Genomic DNA, 17136 nt, shown 5'->3' with positions numbered 1-17136 from the left:
CCACAGCTCCCCTTCTGGTTAGTACTTAGATGAGATACCTCTAATCAATATCAAGTGTTGCACGCTTAATTTCAGAGGAAGGAACCAGCAAACTCACCTCTAAATATTCCTGGCTCTTATAAATTAACAGGCAACTTGAAGGTACACATGGACATCTGAAGGAAGTTTTTGTAGAAATGAAGGAACCAGTCCCCCACACCCAACAATAGGTAAAATATAGTATGTTATAGTTGCCATATCTTCCTCTTGAATACAATTAATACAATCAGTATCATTGTAGCAGAATTTAAATAAAAAAGGCTTGATAAAATTATATACAATTCCCCATAAATATGTATTTTTGTATCATGATCATAAGTTTGCAGATGACACCAAATTGGGAGGGATAGCTGACACGCCAGAAGACAAGAACAGAATCCAAACAATCTTAACTGATTTGAGAGATGGGCCAAAACTAACAAAATGAAGTTCAACAGGACAAATGCAAGGTACTCCACTTAGGAATTTAAAATGAAATGCAAAGATACAGAATGGGAGGTGGCTGGTTCGACAGCAGTACGTGTAAAAAAGATCTTTGAGTCCTCGTGGACAACAAGTTAAGCATGAGCCAACAATGTGATGTGGTGGCCAAAAAAGCCAATGGGATTTTGGCCTGCATATATAGGAGTATAGTGTCTAGATCTAGGGAAATCATGCTACCCCTCTATTCTGCCTTGGCCAGACCACACCAAAAATACTGTGTCCAATTCTGGGCATCACAATTTAAGAGAGATGTTGACAAGCTGGAATGTGTCCAGAGGAGGGCGACTAAAATGATCAAGGATCTGGAGAACAAGCCCTATGAGGAGTGGCTTAAGGAACTGGGCATGTTTAGCCTGCAGAAGAGAAGGCTGAGAGGAGACATGATGGCAATGTATAAACATGTGAGAGATAGTCATAGGGAGGAGGGAGCAAGCTTGTTTTCTGCTGCCCTGGAGACTAGGACGCAATGGAACAATGGCTTCAAACTGCAGGAAAGGAGATTCCACCTGAACATTAGGAAGAACTTCCTAACTGTGAGAGCTGTTAAGCAGTGGAACTCTCTTCCCCAACCTGTGGTGGAGGCTCCTTTTTTGGAGGCTTTTAATCAGAGGCTGACTTGGCCATGGTGGTCCACACTTTAGTTACCTCTAGATTGGATTACTGTAATCCACTCTATGTGGGGCTGCCTCTGAAGATAGCCCAGAAATTGCAGTTGGTACAAAGGTTGGAGGCCAAGTTATTAACTGGAGTGCACTATAGGGAGCAGTCAACCCCCCTGTTTAAACAGCTCAACTGACTGGAGATAAGTTTCTGGTCCCAATTCAAGGTGCAGGTTATTACCTACAAAGCCCTAAATAGTTCGGGACCTTCTTAACTTCGTGACTGCATCTTCTCCTACAAATCCACAAGGGCTCTAAGATCTGCTGGGAAGGCCCTTCTCTTGCTTCCACCTCTGTCTCAAGCGTGGTTGGTGGGAACAAGGGAGAGGGCCTTCTCGGTGGTGCCCCCCCACTCCAGCTCTGGAACTCTCTACCAGGGAGATTAGACTGGTACCCACCTTGTCCACGTTTCGTAAAGACCTAAAAGCATGGATGTTCCGTTGTGCTTTCTATCAAGCAGTTCACAAGATATTCGGCCTCAACTATAACTTACTATCAGCTCCAGCACTTTATCCCTGTCCCTCAACCTATAGGTTCAGCATTTTAAATTGACATTGCTTATTTTTGTCCTTATTATTAGTATTGGCCCTTGCATTTTTCCACCTGCCCTGTTCTGGAGCTCTATTGCACAAGTTTCCACCCTCCGAATTCCAGTATTCATTACTGTTCAGACTATTGGTTATTGATTATGTTGATATTATGTTATCATCTTGTTCTAATGTTGTTTAATTTTATTGAAATATATGTTTTAATCTACGTTGCATCAGGCTTGTCCCCATATAAGCCACCCTGAGTCTCTCTGGGGAGATGGAGGCAGGATATAGAAATAAAGTTATTAATCATCATCCTCATCATTATCATCATCATCATCATCTGTCAGGGGTGCTTTGTTTGCGATCTTCCTGCTTTTTGGCAGGGGTTTGGATTGGATGGCCCTTGAGGTGTCATCCAGCTATGACTCTATTATTCATCTTTGCCTAATTTGCACATCTTTCATAAGTGTTGTAACCCTAATTTAAGGGAGCTTTGTGCATCTAATGTGCACATTTTGTATAAGTTATTTGAGTTGTAAACCAACTTGAAACATTATGAAAGGCATCGATTTTGGTGTTCAAATGCATTCTAGCTCAGCTACAGGTTTTATAGTTTCAGATTTGGTAACTTTGTCTAGATAATTTAGAGCTAATTCTTTTGCAATTCTATAGTTTTCTTTCATTCAAAACAAGTATGATTTCATCCTAATGTGGATTCTGAAAGAACACAATTCCCCCTGGAATTCAGTATTTGTGCATCATCCATTTTAGTCATCTAAAATTCAGAATGATGACAAAACATAAGAAAAATAGGTAATTGGGGAAAGAGCATTCTAAATTCTTCATACTACATTCATCACGTGCATTTATGATTTAGTACTGCTAGTAATTCAAATTGTAAGATTTTCTTTGTAATGTGCGGAAGCTAACTTCACTGTTTATAACACAGTGACTAAAGGCAGAAAACTCAAACTCACTGAAAAATAAAGAAACAAGTTCTTTGTTTATTCCTGGTTTTGCACGTATCTCTAGCATAGACTGTTAAGTAAAATTAAAATGTAACATTCATTACAGACTGTAATTCTTGGCAGTTTTCTAGTGGCACCATGGTGTCTAACAGGAGTGAAGAGATGGTAGATAAATTCCATTTACAAATGGCAGCTGCTATGCACAAATTTCACATCTTTGTTGGCAAAAATATAAGGTGGCCTTTCTGCCAACTTTTCCATTCAGGTCCACTTTGAAGTATGCAATTCTGCCAATTTTTCTAATTAAAATTTTCACCCTTGGAATTGTGAATGCTTCCTTCCCTGTCACTCCAGAACAATGACTGCCTGAACTTGGAACAGTTTCTTCTTCTATTGAAGAAAGAAAGAAAGAAAGAAAGAAAGAAAGAAAGAAAGAAAGAAAGAAAGAAAGAAAGAAAGAATAGATAAAAGGTTTTATTTGTTTTGATATACGTAGGTTATAAGTGTTTGCTTTCATATTAGTGTTAGGATATTGCCATATTTGTATAAACACCTTCTAAGATGATGTGATAAAAAGGGGGCTCTTCTGACTCTCTAGCCTAGGAGAACAAAGTGTGTAATGCAAAGCTTTTTCCTGAACAAATCTTTTAGACAGACCTGCTAAACTTCATTTTCTGCCATCATTCAGTGTGCTTACATTTGCTGATTAAGTAATGGACATCCTGAATGCCCTCCAGACAAAATTTTCTCTCTTCGCAGTGGCCATGTAACTGACAAAAATATATGCTGTAAACAGGATGCAGTGCTGATAGAAAATGTAGTTCTCTAAGATGTTTAATTTTGATGCTAATGTAGCTGTGCCTCAGCAAGTCTATTCTTTCTTAGAAAAAGGTCCTTTGCTTTAGAGAAATTCTGATGGCATCCCCAACTGCTTTATATTTAATAAAAGATAAAGGTTTCCCCCTAACATTAAGTCTAGTCGTGACTGGCTCTGGGAGTTGGTTCTAATCTCCATTTCTAAGCTGAAGAGCCACAGTTGTCCATAGATGCCTCCAAGGTCATGTGGCCAGCATGACTGCATGGAGCGCTGTTACCTTTCTGCAAGAGTGGTACCTATTGAGCTAATTATTTCTAACTGCTAGGTTGGCAGAAGCTGGGGCTAACAGTGGGAGCTCACCTTGCTCCCCGGATTCGAACCACCAACTTTTTGGTCCACAAGTTCAGCAGCTCAGTGGTTTAACTCACTGCAACATCAGATTCAGTTTCTTTGTAAAAAAAACCCCAAACAAACAAACATTTTAAACCAAAAATCCAAAATGGATCTTTGGGTCCCTTCCAGTTCTGTGGTTCTATGAAAATACCTGGACTCAAGTTTGGAAAGAACCACTCTTGGTGGACAATTGTGAGGGGCATTTTCTAGGGACTGCATAAACTGCCAAAAAGGCCCATATACTGTCCTATTTGTGCACATACACACAAAACATTCAATAGATGAATTTTAGCAGCTTTCTCTGCAGAGCCGGTCCAACAATGAGGCGAATTAAGCGGTCGCTTGGGGCGCAAAACATACGGAGGCGCAGTTGAGACTGCTTTTTCTGTTGATTTGTTGTAAAACATGATGTTTTGGTGCTTAATTTGTAAAATCTTAATGTAATTTTATGTTTAATAGACTTTTCCTTAATCCCTCCTTATTATCCAACATTTTCGCTTATCCAATGCTTTTATTTTTCAGTGATTGGTTTGGGGGGGGGGGGGGAAATTCTGTTCGCCTACACTTGAAAAATACCTAGGGCCGGCTCTGTTTCTCTGTGTACAAAAATATGGGTCGCAATTCATATGGCAGCTTAAATATGCTCTAGATATTTGCACTCCTTCTCTTTAATATAGTTTTCTGCTCATGCACAGCTTTTCACTAGTTATGTATACAGTAATCATAATACAAGAGAGGGGCAGAAAAACACGTGGCAGGAGACCAAATCAGTTTTGATATCATTTACTCAGTTGGATAGAAAATTATATTCTACTACTCCCATGATCTACTCCCATGTTTAAGGAGCTCCACTGGCTGCCGTTCACCTTCTGGTCCCAATTCAAGGTGCAGACCATCATTTATAAAGCCCTAAACGGTTTGGGACCCTCCTACCTTCGTGACTGTATCTCCTTCCATAAACCTGCCCGATCTCTCCGTTCATCAGGGGAGGCTCTCCTGTCGCCACTGCCTATATCTCAGGCCCGCCTTGTGGGAACAAGGGAGAGGGCCTTCTCTGCTGTGGCCCCCCGTTTGTGGAACTCACTGCCCAGTGAAATTAGGCAAGCCCCCACTCTTTTAGCCTTTAGGAAAGAGTTAAAAACATGGCTATTCCGATGTGCCTTCGGAGAGTAACTGCTCTTTTGTTACTCCCCTCAACATTGATCCTCTAGACTGTTTTACTATCTGATGTCCCTGTCCCCTGAGGTTTTCTATTTGATCCCTTTCTCACCCCGAGTTTTTAATTTAGTGTTCATGCGGCTCGCCCCTGTTAGATTGCTTCTTGATTTTGTGTTATACTGTATATTTTATCAGTTGTTTTGGTTAATTGTATTTTGATATGTTGTTTTTATGTTGTTTTATATTGTATTGTCCTGGGCAGGGCCCCATGTAAGCCACCCTGAGTCCCTTTGGGGAGATGGTGGCGGGGTATAAATAAAGTTTTATTATTATTATTATTATTATTATTATTATTATTATTATTATTATTATTATATTCCATTAAATCATTTTCTAAACACTTGGATTGTATTGCAGTTTTGCTAAATGATGTTTTCTGTTGTGTGCTAAGTATTAGGCCCAAATGTGAACCCTGTAATCAGATGTTTTAACATATCTCTTTAATCTCCAGGTGAGTGTTTTATTGCGTGAGTGAAAATGAATTATTATAAATACTATTATTTTTATGTGAAATCTGACTATAAGATTATTAGAATGATACTGAGGTTGAATATGTCAAAACTCACAAAAGTTCTAAGTCAGTGGTTCTCAACTTGTGGGTCCCCAGGTGCTTTGGCCTACAACTCCCAGAAATCCCACCCATTTTACCTGGGGACCCACAGGTTGAGAACCACTGTTCTAAGTGGAAACAATTTAAATAACTAAGGCTAATCTAGTTTGTTAGTTTCATCATCTCTAAAAAATGCTTTCAGTTACTCATCTAAGCAACAAACAAACATGGGTCCATTCCCAGAATGATTAGTAGTGTTGTAGCCCAGCCTCCATCTGAGCTGTCAGGTGAGCCTGAGGTTGGGCCTGTTCAGCCTGTGATTGTCCCTGCCCCTGACTTGTCAGAGATGCAGCCAGAGTTTGCCCCTGCAACTGCTTTGTCAGAGGACTCTGGGTTTGGGCCTGAGATGCAGCCAGAGTTTGTCCCAGGGGATTCTGGGACCTTACTTACTTAGGTGATCCCTCGTAGTTTGATGATAATGGTCCTCCATTTCTTGGAAGATGCCTGTGCGTGATTTTTTTTTAATGTGTGGAGGTCGGTGCATGGGCGCTCAACACACAGTCTTCACAGATTGAGGTCCCAGCAGTGGTGTGATTAACACAACGAGAGTGGCTTCTCAGTCTGTTTCAGCCTTCTTCCGCCTTCACAGCCATTGTAACATGTACCATGTTATCCTCCACCTGCTCCGCCGTTGAGGTCTTTGGGTCTTCGGATTGTTCTTGGTCTGGATCCCCCCCCCCTGTGGCCACTCCTGGGAGTGTGTGACTCCTGTGGTTGTGCCTGCAGGTTCATTGGAACACGCAAGTCCCCTCACCACGTCAAGGTGACAAACCATCGAGGGGGATTCTGGGACCAGAGACAGATGGTTACAAGTAGGCAGTTGGAACCGCATTCCTCTAAGCAGTCAAGGTCGGATCTCCTGGTGCCAGATGGACATTCTAGTTCAGATTCTGAAAGTGAAAAGGCAGATAGAGTTACTGAGCTTGACAGGAGGAAGGCGATAACTCAGCAGAGGAAAGAAAGGGAGTATGTAAGAAGGAGTAGACGTTTGCTTTTGAAATGAAATAATGAGCAACTTTCTCATGGGAAGAGACCTTGAATTTCCCTTAAGAAGGGCTGCCTTTTCTGACAGAGTTACTGGTGGTAACTTAGCTTATCCATAAGAGGAAGATCTCTGCTTTGTGTTCCTGTGAATTCCTTTGTATCTTGATTTGAGTTTCAGCATTGTTCTTGCTCCTGTGTATCCAGTTGAATGTTCCAGTAATTTGCAGTTTAGATTTGCGTTCCAGCCAAGACACTTGCCTTGTGTTCCCGCATTGATTCTGTACCTTGGACTAAACTTGGAGTTTTTTTTCCTGAATTCCAGTTTTGCTTCCTGTGTTTCCAGTTTGACTCATGTCTTGGATTAATCCTTGAATTCTTGTTCGGACTATTCGGGAACTCTTCCTTGGGACTTACTTTGATATCTAGTTTGGATGATGTGACTTTTATAGATTCTTGCTTCAAGATTTTTAAGTACTTTGTTCTTGTGGATTCAAACCCATTTTATTGACTTTGAACTTTGATTTGCTATTGCTTGCTTATATTCTGGGGCTCCAGTGTGGTTTTGAGGTGCCTACACAGCCTAGGGGTGCAACAAGTTGTACAATATGATTCATATGCAATATAGTACTTTGCTGGTCTGAGGCCCACTGTTCTCATATCTGGATCTAGCTCTGGAAGATCAAGACAGTATGTTGCATAGAGGGTAGTTTGCATAGAGACACAATTTATGGATTGTACAACATTACCAACTGTACCTTCCAGTTTCAGGGTTTTTTGAAATTGGGGTAACATTTGGTGGTTGTAGCTTTGATTTTGTGCCTGTGTGTGTTAGTATATTTTGAAACTGTTTATGGGTATATGTGTACGTGAACACATTAAACATTATTTTTATTGAGATTTTGAGATATGCTACTTATTGAAGAAACATACAAAAGAAACAAGGGCAAGAGAGTTTATTTCATTACTGTTGGCAGAATGATTCGGCTTTGTTGTATTTCATGTTAGGAAAAAAGGCACTTTAATAGGTTTCTTTCTTTGCTTTTGTTTCTCTTTTATGTCAACTAAAAGGTATATTGCACCCTAGTACCAGATATTTCCTTTGTCTGAATTGATGGGTTTATATGTTACAGTGAAATGACAGTGATAAACGATTTTCTAACACCACCAGAAAAAACAATGCTTTCATGTAGATATGCTTGTATTCTGTTTTCAATGTTTGACTTCTATTTAAACTGATTTCCTGCAACTGTTATAATACAAAGAAATGAAGGAAAGTGATAGGCTGCAAGAGGAAAACAATTTAGTCATAATTGGCTTGACATAATCATGAACAACCATGTGCTCTCTGTGGATTTGCTTGCTATTTGGTTATTTGAAACTTCAGCTTGCCTGGTCCCCCACCCCCACCCCTTTTTTGGAATTCTGTTGTGCAAAACTATTATGTGTATGTTCTCTAAATGACTTTGACCTTTGCCATTTTCAAACATTATGAGATTGTTGTGAGCAAGTGTCTAGGTTAGCTTTAGGAACAACCTTCTAACAAATGTACATTTGTTATGTACATTTGTTAGAAGGAAGGAGTGCAGCCATGTGCCTATAAATATAGTTGTATGTACAAACTTCTCTTTATACAGTCTAATAAATGGACATAGGTCAAGAATGCTGCTCCATCATTTCATGCACATCGATTCTTTGGCATGGCCGCTCGACTGGTCTGACCCATTTGCTACCCACTTTCGATGGTGCTGCCCTATCTCCTTCGCCTACCGTTAAGAGCCTGGGTGTCGTTTTGGATTTGCAGCTAATAATGGAAGCTCAGGTCGCTGCTGCCAGCAAACAGGCCTTTTTCCACCTATGACAAGTGAGGCAACTGGCACCCTATCTATCTGATGAGGCGCTGGCAACAGTCATCCATGCCACGGTCACGTCTAGGCTGGACTATTGCAACGCCCTGTTTGTTGGCCTTCCGATGTCCACGACCCGAAAGCTCCATATTGTTCAGAATGCGGCAGCCAGGCTACTCACAAGAACACCCATGAAATTCCACATAACACCAGTCCTGCAGCATCTGCATTGGCTTCCAACTGATTACCATGGTCTATATAAGATGCTAGTTCTGACCTTTAAAACTCTTTACGGCCAGGGCCCATCGTACCTTAGGGACAGTCTCTCCTTCTCCCATCATCGGAGGTCGCAACGACCATCCCAACGAGACTTACTTTATGTACCGGGTCCTAGAGAAGTACACTTGGAAAGGAACAGGCACAGAGCTTTTTCTATTTCTGCCCCTGCCTTATGAAATGCCTTGCCGCCCTATATGAGAGCCATGCGTGAGTTAGGGCCTTTTACCCTAGCACTCAAGACCTGGCTCTTTACTAGAGCTTTTAATCTATGTTAATTTTATTAATATTTTTATGTATGTATTTTTATCCTTTACAATTTTATCTTGTAAATCGCCTAGAGCATCGTGGATGGAGGGTGATTAATAAGTAATTAAATGATGATGATGATGATGATGATGATGATGATAACAACTATACATTTGTAAAGCCCAAGTAATTTCATAGCTGCAGCTACAGCTCCCAAACTATTCATTAAAGCATGGATGGACAAATGTGGAAATCTTGGAAATCTTAGAGGAGCACCCCCTACTGTACCTGCTTCCACAAAGGAAAACAATTCTCCCCCAAAGACCATCTAAAAACATGGGGCATTCTTACTAGGGCTGTGCACAGATCCATTTTTCAAAACAGGTTCTGTCTGCTTTGGCTTTTTCAACCAGCCATAATAGCACAAGCGCCATCACCATTTTTTTTCTGGCTGCAACAGACCATGCAGCAGCCAACCATGGCTACTTTTAGTTTAATTTGGCTACACATGGAGCTCGAAGAGGTAGATGTGCATGGGTTTCTCTGTGAGACCTGCCTGTTGAGCCAACCAGAACAGAAGAAAGATGGTGCTCCAGTCTGCTGGTGATCTAAATTCTTAGTGCCACTCGCATCTCTGCATTGCTTGACTTGCTTTTTGACTCAAATAGCAATAAATAAGCATCTACTTTCTACACACTTAAGAAACTACCACCAATTGTTCCTTTCACACGAAGCAAGCTTCAAATGGGGAAGGGGGAGGGGGTAAATGTATCTTGACATTTCTAAAGCCACCATAAAATTGTTTTTTTCGAGAATGGCTAATGCTCCTTCAGGTGGTGTGGCTCTCACTGAAATACATGTTTTAAAAGGGTGTCTTAGCTTCATTGAAAGGGTGTTGAGGAAAAATGATGTCAGGAAAGGACTGATGCCTTAAACCCAGGTCTTATTGAAGGACCTGAAGAGAAAGGATCCCAGAATGTGTGGTTTCTTAAGTGTGATGCCTTAAACCCAGGTCTTATGGAAGGATTTTAGGAGAAATGATGACAGAAAAAGTGGTTTCTTAAGATTGATGTCTTAAACCCAGGTGTTATTGAAGGATCTCAGAAGAAAGGTTCCCAGAAAGGATCGTTTCTTAAGTCTGATGCCTTAAACTTGGGTTGGAGATTAGGTTGGTTCCTTCATTGTTCATCTTCCACCAGGAATTGAAAACGTGGATGTTCCGGTGCGCGTTTGAGTAAATAAGCCCATCAGACATCCAATTTGTGTACAAATATGTACGACACTTTATCACTGTTCCTCACTCTATATGTTTTAGCACTTTAATGGAACTGTTCCTTTGTTCTTTCCCTATTTGCCCTGATTTTACCTATGGATCTTTCGGATCTCTTGCACTAGTTATCCTCTGCTGTATGTATCAATTGATGCTCAGGCTTTTAAAGTAACTGTTATGTTATGTTGTTTATACGTTTGTTATATTGTTTTAAATTACTGATGTATGTAATGCTATGTTGTTGTTTTTCGGCTAGTCCCTGTGTAAGCCAACTAGATTCCCTTCGGGGAGATGGAGGCGGGATACAAGAATAAAGTTGTTGTTGTTGTTGTTGTTGTTGTTGTTATTATTATTATTATTATTATTGTATGACACAGCAAGCAAGATAGATATGCTGGATTTCGTTTCACAAAATCACAAGTCGAACACTTCCCAAGTGTCTAGAACTGTGTGATGTATTTTCAGATGATGCGCGCAGATCCCAGCAGGGTGGCCTTTTGCAGTTGGCAGATCATAATTTTGTCAATGTCTGTTGTTTCCAAATGCCGGCTGAGATCTTTTGGCATGGCACCCAATGTGCCAATCACCACCAGGACCACCTGCACTGGTTTCTGCCAGAGTCTTTGAATTTCAGTCTTGAGGTCCTGATAGCGGCTGAGTTTTTCCTGTTGTTTTTCGTCAATGCGACTGTCACGTGAATGGCGACATCAATGATCCAAACCTTTTTCTTTTCCACAACTGTGATGTCTGGTGTGTTGTGTTCCAGAACTTTGTCATCATTATTATTATTATTATTATTATTATTATTATTATTATTATTATTATTATTATTATTGAAGGATCTAAGGAGAAGTAATGCCAGAAAAGTGGTTTTTAAGACTGATACCCCAAAAATGATGGAAAGGGGAGTCTGGAAAATTCCCCCATTGACACCAATGAGCCAGATCTTCCTGGAATGGCTGCCAGATCAAAAAATTGAATTTCGCCTGCCTGAATTCAGGAGATTCCCGAACAATGGGAGTTTGAGGAGTGGCTGGGAAACTAGGCCGGGGAGCCAGGTCTCTTCTCTCTCTCCATCTCATTCTCCTCCACATCCCCCCCTCCTTTCCTGCCTCTCTCCCCGGTGACAGGAGGTCATGTGGAGTCAGGTGACAGGAAGGAGGAGCAATTTTAATGTAATTATTAATGATTAAAGTGATGTGTTAACTCTTTCCTAGTCACCTTCCAAACATGCAACATTAAATACAGAAATAAAATGGCACATGTTGGAAATGCCTGGGTCAGTGCAGGTGCATATTTCCTGTACTGATATCATTTATATTTAATATGTTGTCGAACACTTTCATGGCTGGGATCACAGGGTTGTTGTATGTTTTCCGGGCTGTATGGCCATGTTCCAGAAGTATTCTCTCCTGACGTTTCACCCACATCTATGGCAGGCATCCTCAGAGGTTATGAGGTATGAAGAAACTAAGCAAGCAAGTTTCCTTGCTTTGTTTCTCCATACCTCACAACCTCTGGGGATGCCTGCCATAGATGTGGGTGAAACGTCAGGAGAGAATACTTCTGGAACATGGCCATACAGCCCGGAAAACATACAACCCCATTTATATTTAATTTATAACAAAATCCAGTTTAATATGGGAGAATCATTATTTACTATTGTTAAGACTAAATCTATCCTAATAATATAATTCAGCCTTTTAGAACATTAGGGCTTTTTATAATTACACCCACCTATTCTATTTCACATTTCATCGCTCCATTTTATTTCTCCATTTTATTTTATTTGAACTTGCGGACCAAAAGGTCCCAGGCTCAAATCCCGGGAGCAGAATGAGCGCCTGTTGTTAGCCCCAGCTCCTGCCAACCTAGCAGTTCGAAAACATGCCAATGTGAGTAGATCAATAGGTACTGCTCCAGCGGGAAGGTAAGGGCACTCCATGCAGTCATGCCGACCACATGACCTTCAGCTTAGAAATGGAGATGAGCACCAACCCCCCAGATTCAATCACGACTGGACTTAACATCTGGGCAAAACCTTTACCTTTTTATTTCTCCAAGAAATAATATAAAATCGGCATTGTGTTTTCCCCAGTAGCTCTTGCTATACATTTCTATATATATGGACATAGAATTAGATAAGCAGATGTGGTGATTTCTGTTTATCTGTCACCAGCCCTTTTCACAGACCCTCAATAAGGTTTTATCTTCCTTCAAGATGCAAAGGACAGAATATGCACATGGCAATCTCTGCATTGTTCAGTGATGAATCAGAACTCTGGGTAAATCAATTTGATGTTCTCGGCATTTGATCCATCTCACTTAACTGATGGGAAGTTCTGGCCTCCTTTAGAGGGCAAATTAGTGTATGAGATACATCGAGTACTAAGTGAATATTTCTGAATAGTATCAGATTATTCTTTACCTTCAGGGACAAATGAATTGAGATGTGGTAAAAGGGAAGGACTGATTTTTAATCAAATGAAAAGAATGTAAAGAAACATTTTAAAAAAGAAAATATTGCCTTTAAACTTAATTTGATACCACAGACTAACCAGGCAATCTTTTCATGGCTAGTCATAAATAAATTCTGAATTAAAGGGGTTATTCTTTGATAAATTTGTTTAGATTTGGAAGTTGAGAACAGACAAACCTGTTTCTAATTTTCAATCTTTATGTGATGTTATCCCAATCTCATAATATTTTGGTATTAATTTCATTTTGAACAGTATATAAATACATGATTGCATACATATTTTAATGTGTTGTTTCATTTATTTCTTTCAACTATTTCAAAATAAACATGTCAATATTTATTGTCATATTAAAGATATGCATTTATTTCCTATTTTGTGGATTTGAACATCCCAAAATTTCATTTATCTAGTGAAATCTGTTGGGTAGCTATGGAATAATCTGCACATTATTCTTGGGTACTTGGATTTTGTCAGTTTGTATATGATTTTGGAAACATCACATTTGTCAAACAACCATAGATTGACCTGGAGGATGTTTTAGCGTCATGTGGTGCCCATTTATTACTAGATTTAAACCCATTTTAGTATTTGCAGTGCTTAGAAAATATATTGAATATACATGTCATATGCATCTCTGAGAAAACTATATAAAAAGCAGTAATTAAATAACTAGATACCAAACATTCAATGTTTCAATTTATATATTTTTGGTTTTTCTTATCCTATCATAGTTCAGGAGAAAATTCTCATAAAGTTGCATTGCTAGTCTTTTATAATTTTGAACCGGGCTGTGGCACAGCTGGTTAGTAAGGGTAAAGGTAAAGGTTTCCACTGACGTTAAGTCCAGTCATGTCTGACTCTGGGAGTTGGTGCTAATCTCCATTTCTAAGCCGAAGAGCTGGTGTTGTTCGTAGACACCTCCAAGGTCATGTGCTCGGCATGACTGCATGGAGCGCTGTTACCTTACCGCCGGAGCGGTACCTATTTTTCTACTCACATTGGCATGTTTTCGAATTGCTAGGTTGGCAGAAGCTGGAGCTAACAGCGGGCGCTCACTCTGCTCCCGGGATTTGAACCTGGGACCTTTTGGTCTGCAAGTTCAGCAGCTCAGTGCTTTAACACACTTCGCCACTGGGGGTTAGTAGCCAGCTGCAATAAATCACTACTGACAAAAGGTCATGAGTTCGAGCCAGCCTGGGTTGGAGTAAGCTCCCAACCATTAATAGTCTAGCTTGCTGTTGACCTATGTGGCCAAAAGACAGTTGCATCTGTAGAGTAGGAAATTTAGGTATTGCTTTATGTGGGGAGGCTAATTTAACTAATTTATGACGCCATAAAATCTCCAGCAATGTGCGGAAGAATGAGGACGTACTCCATCAAGGACTCGGTGTCACAAGCAACAGTTCCCCCTGTGGCTGGAATCGAGTATACCCTCATGAAGCCACAAGCTGGAATGTTAAATTGCCTATGTGTCTGTCTATATGTGTCTGTCAATATGTGTCATATGTCTAATGGCATTGAATGTTTGCCATCTATATGGGCATTGTGATCTGCCCTGAGTCCCCTTCGAGGTGAGAAGGGCGGAATATAAATACTGCAAATAAATAAATAAATAAATAAATAATAACATATATAATGAAAGCACTTCCTTTTAGCTTTGAATTCATCACAACATTTTCCATATTGCACCATATTTTTTCAGGACTCCAACATAGAGAAAAGCATTTCCAATCCACAGACAATCCAGTCATAGTCCTGTTCTTCTACATTCATATCTGCCTTTTGAAAACAACAACAGCAACAAATAATAATAATAATAATAATAATAACAATAACAACAACAACATCCCACGTAATGCATTCAGAACCATTTCCAGTCTCTCCCATAGTCATAACAAGCTGTAAATGCCAATATTAATTCATTATGTTATAATGTGACAATGAGTTGCTTCATGTGTCATATTTTTGATGTTTGAGGATTTTTAGAAGAAAGTGTTTTGCCTATGAAGTGATTGGTGTAGAGATCCAACCAATGAAAGCCTTATTTTTGGCATTAATTATCTTGATAGCTTTGGGATGTGCAACTTCAGGAATATAAACAAACAATGTAGTACAAATTAGGAATAACTCTCGGAGTCAGTTTGTCAATGACATCAATGAAACCAACACCAAAATCTGAAATACTAAGTTAGAAAATTAAATTAGGAATAATGGTGTCACTTTTGTTCTCCATTTTAATAGGAGAACACTTAAAATTTGAATATAGGCTGTCCCGAGTTACAAACATTTGAGTCATGGTTAAAAATGGGGGTGAAACAACAGGAAGTAAGAGAACAGAAGGTGGAAAAAATGAGCCTGTTTTAGGAAAAGAAGGGTGCGATAAAGCAAGAAGCGACTTGAGAACATCCTGCAAGTCACTTCTGATGTGAGAGAATTGACCTTCTACAGAGATGTTGCCCAAGGGACACCCGGATGCATTACCATCTTGTTGGGAGGCTTCTCTCATGTCCCTGCAAGCTAGAGCTGGCAGACAGGAGCTCACCCCATCTCACGGATTTGAACCAGCAACCTTCAGGACCAAGAGTAGAGCCCCTTTCTTTTATCAGATGCATGGATCTGCCCTGCCTTCAGCCTCATTGACAGCAGGCATTGCCCCCTGTTCATTGAGTTTCTGGGAAAGCTTTATTTGCCAGTGACGCGCCTTTAGTAAACATCTTTACTAACTATCCTTTGCAGTACATACAGGAAACAAAAACAACATAAACAAATACACAAAGAGGTGGTTTGGGGCAGTCTGCACATAAAGTGCGTGCATATTACTTAACTGTACAAAGATCCCACTTGGCCACCACACTCACCAAGAGATGCAACAAAAGCGAAACATTCCCATCACATGCACCAGCTGTGGCATGTTCCGCTTTTTCACACAAAAACTACTCAACTACATCTGCTCCAAATGCAAACAGATGACTCTGATGGAGCAGAGGATCCAACAGCTCGAGCACCGTATTAAGACCCTTAAGGACATTCAGGCACTTGAGCTCTTCTTGGACACTGCACAACACGCTGCTGTAGATCTGCAGCCTGCATCACACCAACACCACCATGACCATGATCAGGAACCTTATGGGGAGATAAACTCAAAGGTAGACAACCCTCAGGCTTGGAAGGAGGTCACCCATAGAAGGAGACACAGGACCAGGCAGCCTCCGCAGAACTCCTCTGCTCAGCTGCATTTACACAACAGATTTGAAATTCTTACATCATTAACATACAATCAGGAAACACATCTTGTGGAGGAACACAGTTTCTTAGATACCACTCAGTGGGCCATCCTTGATCAATGCGCAGGGGATAGCCCTGACGGGGACAGTGCATCACCACATTCACACTTATGTAATCATGCAAATACTCCATCCCCAATCGTAGACCAGGAGCAACAGGAACATCCTTGGGAGAGTAATGGGCTCTCAGATGTATCTCAATGGATTGTCATTGATGAATGCACTGGGGATGTTGAGGAGGAGGACAACACTTTACACCTACATGATTCACTTCAACAGGGACACTCTTCAGGGGACATACACACTGTCTTGCACAAAAGGGACCCTGTCAATCCTCAAAGGAAACAGGTCTTGGTAGTAGGTGACTCCCTCCTTAGAGGAACAGAAGCCATCATTTCCAGACCGGATGGGATGGCTCGAGAAACATGCTGCCTCCCGGGGGCAAAAATACACCATATCACTCAGAGGCTCAGCAGGCTCCTAAAGCCCCATCACCTTATGTTGATTCATGTAGGTACCAATGACACCGCTAGGCATACTTTTCAAAAGATCACAAATGATTTTCGAGCTCTGGGAACAAAGCTAAAACTGTATAATGTACATGTGATCTTTTCATCCCTCCTCCCCATTGTAGGACACGGCTCTACAAGGGCCGGAAAAATAGTACAGGTCAATAACTGGCTCAGAAAATGGTGTCAAGAGGAGCATTTTGGCTTCCTTGACCATGGTCTACTCTTCCAGGAGGATGGCCTACTGGCAAGTGATGGGGTGCATCTCACACAAGTAGGAAAACATCTTTTTGCACACAGACTCACAAACCTCATCAGGCGCACTTTAAACTAGATCCACTGGGGGAGGGGAACAACAGCCTGGCAAACACTATATTACCCACGACCACAGGGAACCGCCAAAAGGCTGAACAGAGGGCTGCACAAACACAGCAAGGACCAAGTACAGAGAGCACAATAATCCCAAATAAACAGCTCGAGGGGAGGTCACAGGGGCTTACATGTCTTTACACCAATGCTC

Source organism: Anolis carolinensis, chromosome 3 (genome assembly GCF_035594765.1).
Source record: "Anolis carolinensis isolate JA03-04 chromosome 3, rAnoCar3.1.pri, whole genome shotgun sequence".
In the NCBI taxonomy this organism is placed as follows: domain Eukaryota; kingdom Metazoa; phylum Chordata; class Lepidosauria; order Squamata; family Dactyloidae; genus Anolis; species Anolis carolinensis.
The sequence above is the reverse complement of the archived record's forward strand: the minus strand, read 5'-3'. Positions refer to the sequence as shown.